This window comes from Curcuma longa, chromosome 1, assembly GCF_044706935.1.
Source record: "Curcuma longa cultivar G26 ecotype Majalengka, Jawa Barat chromosome 1, ITB_CL_G26_1.1, whole genome shotgun sequence".
NCBI classification, from domain to species: domain Eukaryota; kingdom Viridiplantae; phylum Streptophyta; class Magnoliopsida; order Zingiberales; family Zingiberaceae; genus Curcuma; species Curcuma longa.
The window spans coordinates 2,006,846-2,016,531 of NC_133861.1; the positions used below are offsets into that span (position 1 = coordinate 2,006,846).

General features: G+C 45.2%; 1 non-coding gene across 1 annotated transcript; it reads left to right on the forward strand.

Moving 5' to 3' along the window:
- The first annotated feature begins 495 nt into the window (after positions 1-495).
- TRNAM-CAU (transfer RNA methionine (anticodon CAU)) lies at positions 496-568 on the forward strand. Its single transcript has one exon. It is a non-coding gene; the product is annotated as a tRNA-Met (tRNA).
- Positions 569-9,686: the final 9,118 nt, after the last annotated feature.

The window sequence follows — 9,686 nt, forward strand, 5'->3', positions numbered from 1 at the left end:
CGAGATGGCGATTTCTCGCGTATAATAGAAGATCACGGCTGCATTTAGGAGTGATCAATCTCACAAACTCGAAATTTATTAAGAGAAGAAAGAATTGACAAGAGCCTATTCAGTTAGTCAGAAAGCTAGATCAAGAAAGCTGCGCCCACCCAATTTGCAACGCCTTGAGTAGACCGATAAGGTATCGCGAAGTACTATTATGTAAGTGCACCGTACGCCTACGATCCTATCTTACTATTGAGGAGAGCTCTTTGATCTTCTTTCTTTTGTTCAATTGTGCTTTGCTTAACACATGCAATCGAAAGAATGTTCGATCATCAAACTACATCGTAAGAGAATAATGTTAGCAGAGGGTGGAGAAGTGCCACACCTTCGTGGATTGATCGAGTTCCGTGTACTGATTCTTTTCGAGATTGGGTTGGTCTTCAGTGTGGTAAGTCTGATTTTCGAATCTATATGTTTTCAGTTTCAAGAAAGAGAAGGAAAGGGGGAAGAAGCGGGGTAGAGGAATGGTCAACTCATTAGGCTCATGACCTGAAAACTGCAGGTTCGAATCCTGCCCCCGCCTAAGGAACATTGCTCACCGGGATAGAAGGCTGGTCCCAACCCGTCTACCAATGTCATTTCATGAAGATGGACACAGGCTTGGGGGCGGGCGCCTATCCGACATATAATCGGTACAGCCGGTAATTACTATGAATAATCGTTCCACCCTATTCTCAGTTCTACTACGAGTAGTGCCGGCAGAGAGTTTTTGAACAGTCTCGGATGAGAAAGTCTTACCTGAATAGGGTACTCCGCAGATTGAGGAAGAAAGTGTTCTTAAGATTTTGGGCAAACATGGTACTCTTATTTGTAAGAAATCGGTGCCTTTCCTCTTTGTAGCAACCGTATCCAGTCTTTTTGATCTTCTTTGTCTCAAAATAGGTTTTATTGCCCCTTTCAAGGTGCTGCTTTCTAAAGAGGTTATTCTCTTATCCATTCGATGGATCACTCTTTTCTGGCCACAAAGCCGATGTTTGGGATGAATCTTCTTTTTCGGGGCTTCTTCGAGCTCGAAGCCGCGTCCTCTCTCGGAATCTTACCTGGTGGCTCGGATTCCGGGGCATCATCGCCCTTACCCTCAATCCCAAACAGGGGTGCCTCCAGGATTTCTTAATATTTTTAATAAACTCAAGACCAAGAGGGGGAATCTTCTTCGGCCCCAGCCCAGGGGCAGCGACAGCAAGAAGAAGGTGGTCTCCTTCAGCCAACCGAACCGGCCCCCTCTTCCCAGAGTCAGCTGCAGCAAGGCAGCCCAACAAATGAGAGTTTGCCCAATCAGACCGCAGCCCAGCCGAATATTCCCTCCGCTCCTCCCTTCTATTCTGAACTAACAGATGAAATAGCTAACTATTTAGCCAGGTTTACCGGAGGAAGAACCCCGCGCCTCGACATCCTTTTTGATACCATGGACAAGCTCCAGATTCAAGGGGCTTCCCCAGATAGAAGATGCATTGGCAGCTGGGCGCTCCCCCTCTCTACGCCCTTGCTTGCCCTAGAATCCGTTGAACCTTAGAGCTTGGGAGATGTATTGGTAGGGTACTTTTTGCAGAGCCATGGATCCAAAGTCAGTCTTTTTGCTCTTTCTTCAAGGCGGCGGAATCTTTCACTGCAGCACCTGTGCTAGAGACCGGCTTAGATCTCGACCTCGGTCGAATGGTTCTCACTTTGGCTACGTCAGAGAGAAGAGGTCCTTACCTCCAGCATGCTTCACAGCCATCGGTCCCTAAATGGCCTAAAATGCTTGCATATTTAGCGCGGCCAGCATGTGCAGATTGACTAAGCGAACGAGTACTTTATCATCCCTTCCCTTAATTAAGAAGGCATCTCGGCACCGCTGCAACTGGGGCATAGCATAATAGGATAGCATCCTCCCCTCGCTAGACCCAATGGAATGGAAAGGAGTGATTCAAGGCCTTGGACTTTCGGGATTTTCGTTGTGGGTCTCCATCACTGACGATGGCAAGGTATACCAGATACTTCACCACATGCTTGACAAAGAATCGAGCCCTCTGCCGTGCAATTGGTTGGTGAAGGGATGAAGATAGCATACTTTTCTAACCTGTCCACCACAACCGGACCGTAACTCCCCCACCTTTGGTAGGCTCGATATTCAGTCCATGGACACGCTGGACCATGGCCTATCCGGGACGGGTAGAGGCTCGAGTAATCCGATGGCTTTTGCTCGCTCAACCTTATCTTGTTGGCACGTCCTTACATATTTGATTCTTCGACATACATCATCCTTGGCCAATAGTAGCCCCTCAAGGCCATTGTGCGGTGCGTTCCCGGGTGACCAGCCCCCTGTAGTAGTCATTGTGTCGTGGCACTCCTTTTGGAGTGACTTTCTCAAATCTCCATTAGGCACGAAAAGTCGATTCCATTCCCTTTTGTGACCAAGAGCCCATCCTTGATCCAAGCCGAGTAGGACCCCGATCTGCAACCTGGAGGTGCTTCAACCGGGCTATGTCGGTCAAGTCAATTGGTCTGGACCTGCTATGCTCACTGGTCTTCCTTTCCTTCCGGCCTTCTGGACCTCCAGTCTCTTCCACAGTACCCGGCTAGGCGGCTTTCTGGACTTTTTATGAAAGTCCAGTTGGCCTGGACTTACAACATAGGGGCATCTCACGAAGGATAATAGCATCGCGGCGTACCTTCTGATCTTTAGTATTCGACAACTGGGCACAAATAAACGGAAAGAAATAAAAAAGGATTCAGACAGATGAATCCACCAGTTACGACAAAGTTTACTTGCTAGAACCTCGAGCAACGACATTGGGATAGGACAGGGTTCCCCACTCTCTGAAGCCGAATTTGGAGCGGGCAAGTTCAATGGGACGGGCACTTCCGCACTAGGAGATCTCCGTCTTAAATCGTCGGCCTCCGGACGAAGCAGATTCTATATCTATGGGAGACTTTGGATAACGCTGGCATTTATGGTGCTGTCCGAGTCGCGCAAGAGTATTACCACAGGGACGCAAACATGGATAGGGGCGCTTGTGAGTAGTGGAGCTGGGTGACGAATACCCTACATTTGAAGAAAAAAACCTTGTGGGACCTGAATAAAATCGCCGGCCTTCCTATTTACGGCCAAGTTTACGACGTTCTTTTTTCCTTGGAATGAAGAGTTAGTTGTACGGCTTCGACGAGATTTCGAAAGATAACTTCGGAGTGTGCCCGGGAACTCTTCGCGAAGTACCAACGCTTGGTGCTTTGTAATCAATATACAAAAGTGGACCATCACGTATGGGTGAATCATTTCTTCAAGGGTGAAATTGAGAGTATGTTGTAAGTCCAGGCCCTACAGCCTAATAGAGCCAAGAAGAAAGGTATGTAAGAGACGGCCTACTTCCATTCTACCACAAGTCCAGCGGCATAATATGCTGGAGAAGAAGAATTGCTGCTGGTTACCGAAGCCCGACTCCGGATGAGACGACTTAGCCTCATTCTTGGCTCTCTGGTTGAGCCGCTTTGTCCTTCCGAACAACCGCAGCAACGTCATTCGCCCGGAAACATTCGTCATGGCCGGGTTCTTCGTGCAGGGAAAGAGAGTAGCCATAGCTCCGGCCGTCCTTGCCAGCATTTATTACGGGCGCTGTTGCCCGGGTCCAGGCCTGTGCAATGCGGAATTCCCGGTCCACTTCGAATAGAACTCTACGTTGTGCGCTAAGTTTCAAGGTCAGATAGGGCTTTGAAGATAGGGAGAACTGAGACTCAAGCCGTTGGAGACCTCGGCTTAGCACCTGTTGATTAAGAGTAAATCCAAAGAGTTCGTAGCGCAAGGCAATGATTAGACTCTTATCCTTCGGTTATCCGTGGCCCTCCTGTGACTGGCCCTCACGAACCTGTCAGGTACTATATATTTTTTTGGCACAAGAGATCGAATGAATTCTTGCCCCTATATAGTCAATTCCGAGGAAGGAGCGAGCAGGGGGATAGGAATAGAAGCCTTGCCTGGCTCTCCCAACCAGATATAGAAGAGCACTAAAGAAAGCGAAAGGAAAGTCACTAGTGGAGCCCGCTCTTTCTAGATGAAGAAAAGTAGTGGAGCGAGCCGACCTTAGAGTGAGTGGAACCCTACCTTTAGTGGGCTTCATTTGACCGACCCATTAGAGTGAGTGGAACCCTACCTTTAGTGAGTGGGTTGACCGACCCATTAGAGTGAGTGGAACCCTACCTTTAGTGGGCTTCATTTGACCGACCTATAACTAGAATATAAATTGTTAGGACACGACATACATTGTTAGGACACGACTAATGAGTGATAACGACGCCACGGGAACGACTACTCAGTGATAAGTGAGAACGACGTAATGCCACGGGAGCGACATCAGAAAGGGCAACTCCGAAGGCGAAAGAGAATATGCCACGGGAGCGATATAGAACAGTGGCGTACAGCACGAAAGCAGTGCTCATGCGGTCCTGCTCGAACTCAAGTGAGGAACGGGAGTGGCACCTTCCTCTCAGTAACATTAAGTCAGAGTAGGCATTTCAGTATATTTGGCGATCGGCCCTGTATATATATTTGGCGATCGGAATTTATATTTATTTTAGGTCAATATCTCCTTTATATTTATTTTAGGTAAATATCTCCTTTATATTGATTTTAGGCTTAGTCGTAAATAGCCCCAAAGGCTATTTATATGCCTCTGCGTAGCAGAGGTACTTATCTTATATTATATACAGTTAGTCTACGCCTTTGGGGCAATTTCTCTCCTTTAGTCGTAAATAGCCCCAAAGGCTATTTCTCTACTCTGCATAGCAGAGGAACTTATATTATATACAGGCGGATTAGTCTACGCCTTTGGGGCTATTTATCTCCTTTCGTAAATAGCCCCTTTGGCTATTTATATGCCTCTGCGTAGCAGAGGTACTTATCTTATATTATATACAGTTAGTCTACGCCTTTGGGGCTATTTCTCTCCTTTAGTCGTAAATAGCCCCAAAGGCTATTTCTCTACCCAATATATAGTAAGGGGGTAGCAGAGGTACTTATATTATATACAGGCGGATTAGAACTTAATTATAGTAAGTAGGGCCTTTGGGGCTATTTATCTCCTTTCGTAAATAGCCCCAAAGGCTATTTATCTGCCCAATATATATACAGGGTAGCAGAGGAACTTATATTATATACAGGCGGATTAGAACTTATATTATGAATGCAGGGCCTTTGGGGCTATTTATCTCCTTTGGCGATCGGATTAGTCGTAAATAGCCCCAAGGGCTATTTCTCTCCTCTGCTACGCAGAGGAACTTATATTATAGTAAGGCGGCCCTTACTATATATTGGCGTAAATTGCGTAGCAGAGGAGAGAAATAGCCCCAAAGGCTATTTACGACTAATCCGCCTGTATATAATATAAGTTCCCCAATATATATACAGGGCCCTAATATATACAATTGAGGAGATTTGGATTAGTCGTAAATAGCCTTTGGGGCTATTTATCTCCTCTGCTACATTTACTATATTTTGGGGAGATTCGGATTAGTCGTAAATAGCCTTTGGGGCTATTTATCTCCTCTGCTACGCAATTGTAGACTAATCCCCCTTACTATATATTGGCTTATATTTTTGGGCACGACCTGCATCGCGACGTGGCGAAGTTTTTCTTTCTTTAATTCTTTTCTCGGAAGAGGGGAAAGAGTGAAGTGACCCGTTAGGAGGCCCATACTTGATTAGGGTTCTGGAAGTCTTCAATTCAACCATTACCCTTTTGCCGTTCCTCTTCTCTTCCCTCGTTGCATTGCATGTGAACCTCTCCTTGCCCTTTTGCCACTCTCTCTTTAGTACGCGTGCGAGGGTCTTATTCACTCTTTCCGGGCCTAAAAATCTAAATAAATTCGGGAGCTTATTGAATAATTCTCTATCCGAGAGGTACCATTTTATAAATTAGATTAGGATCTGCTTTTCTACCTTAAAGAATGGTATGATTGGATCATAGCTTCTTATGTGTACTCACTCGGGAGCAAGAGTCAGGGTCAAGTCAGCGGGCCAGTTCAACAAGGGGAAAGAGGTTCGTACGTCGGTGCCCTCTATTCCTTTGGTATAGCTAATTCTTTCCTCGTAAGAGCTAGCTCTTCAGTCATACGATTCTGCAGTTGGAGACGCGTAGCACCGTGTAGTGGGGTCTTAGACCGCTATTCTTTCTATAAAAGAAATATATTGACCTCGCCGGCCCTTTTTTCAAGTGTGAAAGTGCTTTGCGTGGGTAGGAGTGACTCCCAGGTCTTCTTAGACTTTTTATGCTGCCTTTCTTTAGAAGCCAGGTCGGTCAAAGAGGGCCAAAAATCTAGTAAGCTTTCCTCTGAGGGACAAGTAAGCCCTAAAATAAATATAAATTCCGCTATTACTTACTTCTTTCAGGAGTTCGCCGTCTTTGTAGAAGTATGCCAAGCAGAAAGAGAAGAGCGCAAGTGCTATTCAGCCCGAACTGTACGAGAGGTGGATCCAGAAGTTGGAGTAGGGGAACCCGGTCGCCCTTTAAGTTAAGTGACAAGGGGGTGAGGTAAGGAGTAGTATAAGAGTGGCTCGGTCATCGATAAACCTCTCCTTATTCATTCTATAGGGCGGGGCTGCGGACCAAGAATCCAGCAAAAGGGCTGAAAAGCTCCTTTATCAAACCTTCCCCTTTTCATAATAAAAAGGTAAGCATCAAAGCCCAGAAAACCCAACCTATACAAAGAGCTCTTTTCAGCCCCTACTCCTAACAAGTGAAAGTTGCTGTTGACGAAGTTTCATTCGTTGCAACGAACGTACCTCTCCCTTTTTTTTTTCTTTTCTGGGGGTTGAAGAAAAGCAGGTTCTTTAAACCATTACAGATTCAAAAAAGGAACTCAATGCTCCGCTAATCACTCACGAGATGTCAGAAAATGCCTTTTCTTTTCTAAAGGACCATTTACGAGGTCCGAAATCGAAAAGGGGAGGAAGAAGGACTAGACATTCGCGTAGAGGGGTTCCCGGTCTTCTTCACTTGAATAAGATTCAGTCTTTCTCGAGTAACTGATACTCTTAGTGGAGCAGAGGAAGCTAGAAAGTTGCTGTCCGAAAAAAGCGATGGAAGAAGCTAGGATAGAGAAGCTTACCTTCTTGTTTACTTGAATCCCACTTGGCTTGGTGAAAGAATCTCATTCCTGGCTTGAGGATTCATCTAAACTAAAAAAGCTCAAGATCAACAGACTCTCCTTGCTGGAGGGTCCCACCCCCCTTGTCATTCAAAGCCGGGCCATACGCTCCTATCTCATTCAGGGGTGAACATATTAGTAAAAGGCTTGACCTTTGGGAACTTATATTATAGTATGGCGCTTGAAGAATGAAAAGAAAAAAGGCTCGGTCGTAGTCGTTGGAACGAACTCGGTAACAATGACCAGTCATTAGTTAAGCTGGCTTGGCTTACGCTTCCTTCCCTCGAGGACAAAGACCCCCCCCCCCTGACAGTAGGGGTAGCGCCATAGACCGTCTTATTTATATTTTAGGCCATCTCCTTCACTCTACAATAATGGGTTTTGGGTACCAGCTTTTGCTTATTACCAGCTTTTGCTTATCTTATAGCTTTTGCTTATCTTATATTATACGTCCCTCCTCTTGAATAGGATTAGGTTCGGTTAGAAGACTCAAAAGAGAAGTTACGCTGAGTGCACATAAGTTCATATGAGGTTGAGGTGGGGACTCTATTATAAGCAGGGCCCGGAACGAGTGATGGAGATGGAACGAATACTCTAACATCCGGATAAGGAGCTGCCGGGAATAACAAGATATACTAAACTAGAGGAGAGGGTGCCCTATTACTTACGAGCCCACGGTCCGAGTTCATGGCCAAAAGATAGGATAGTCTCAATTCCAGGTACGACTCTGACTCTTGCTGCGGTTCATCTACGCCAAAAGATCGGATAGTCTCAATTCCAGGTACGACTCTGACTCTTGCTGCGGTTCATCCACAGGGACGAAAACAAAATACCGTGTACGACTCTGACTCTTGCTGCGGTTCATCCACAGGGACGAAAACAAAATACCGTTCCTTATAGCCAAGAAGAGTGTTTTTCTGCCTCGTAAGTTGCTTTTCTAGTTTAAGATGTGCCCTCCACTTTTAGAGTTGAATCAGTTCCAGGTGCGCTTTCTTATGGTAATTGTCTTCATGCCTCTTGATTAGGTGCTGCAGTGAATGTCCTTTCCAGTTAGTTGTTCATTATAAGTAGCAGCAGGCTCCTATCCTTAATTAAATTAAGTTAAGTTAAGAGAAGAGTAGCGGGCTTATGCTAAGTTAAGAGAAGAGTAGCGGGCTTATGCGGTTCAATAAGTTCATTCCGGCACGTCGCTGTCTTCCCGTCTTAGTCGCCCCGGGCAAGAGTCGTGAATGGCAATCGTCTTAGTCGCCCCTCCACGTGGTTTCACTCGTCCGTCGCGATGCTCGTACCTTTGGGGCAACCGCGGCTAGAGTCTAACATTCCAGGCCACGTCGCTATCGCAGGAAACTTACTTTTATATTAGGCCCAAAAATATAGCCAATATATATACAGGGGGATTAGAACTTAATATTATGAAATACACCACCTAAAATAAATATAAGTTGCTATAATTTTTAGTCTACAATAGCCTTTGGGGCTATTTATCTCCCCAATATATAGTAAGGGGTAATTTACTAGATTTTTGGGGCTATTTATCTCCTTTGAACTTATATTATAGTAAGGCGGCCCTGTATATATATTTGGCGATCAGGATACTTCTGAACCCAGTATTCTATATCTCACTTCAATTCCAATAAAGCTAGCTTACTTCGTTCAACTAAGTTAGAATCACTTTAAAGAGGGATAATATTAAAAGTGATATAATCACAGGATCAATCATATCATTATCAGATATCTGAAGTGCTTTCACAACATAGATTCCGGCAGCATCAGGGATGTGTACATCATTTATAAGAAGTGTTTTCCGTCTCCTCGAAGCTTCGAACTACCTTTATTGAGTGCTGTGATGTGAGTCGGAATGCGAGCCTTTCCACGCAGCAGTGATTTAGGTTGATCGCACCACTCTCCAATCCCACTACTCCAGACATGCTTTATCAGGTAATAGATGGTATCATCAGAAAGATTCATTGCCTCATCGTATGATTCGTCATCGCTCTCATCCCTGAAGCACATGATTGCTGCTTGATCGGCTTCTTCCTTAACCTTCTGTTCAATCCGATTGTATACTGCCCTCAAATCGATCCCTTGTTCCAACGATTTCTCAAAGAGAGGAAGAGCCTTCCATAGGGCATCTGGGATATGATAGAGTGAATTGAACGGAATACTCACGAATGTGAAATACGTGCTTCTCTAACAAACCCAAAAGTAAGCAATTCACAATCAGCGGTTCGCAAGTAGGGCTCTTCACATGTGCAAACCAACAATCCGCGAAAGAACTTATAATGTCTTACAGAAGCAATTTAACTTCGGCCAAGATTCTCTTAATGTTGACCATTCATATGATGATGAACTGGCCGCAGAAGAAGAACGAATCTGCTGGATAAATAGAGCCTGCTGAGACATATTAATTGAACGAGTCATATCAACAATGCCCTTCAATGACTTCCCCGGGCTAAAGCCAAACCAGAATGATAAAGAATAGACTGACCTACTTATTATTAAATTAAGTAGAAAAAACCCCT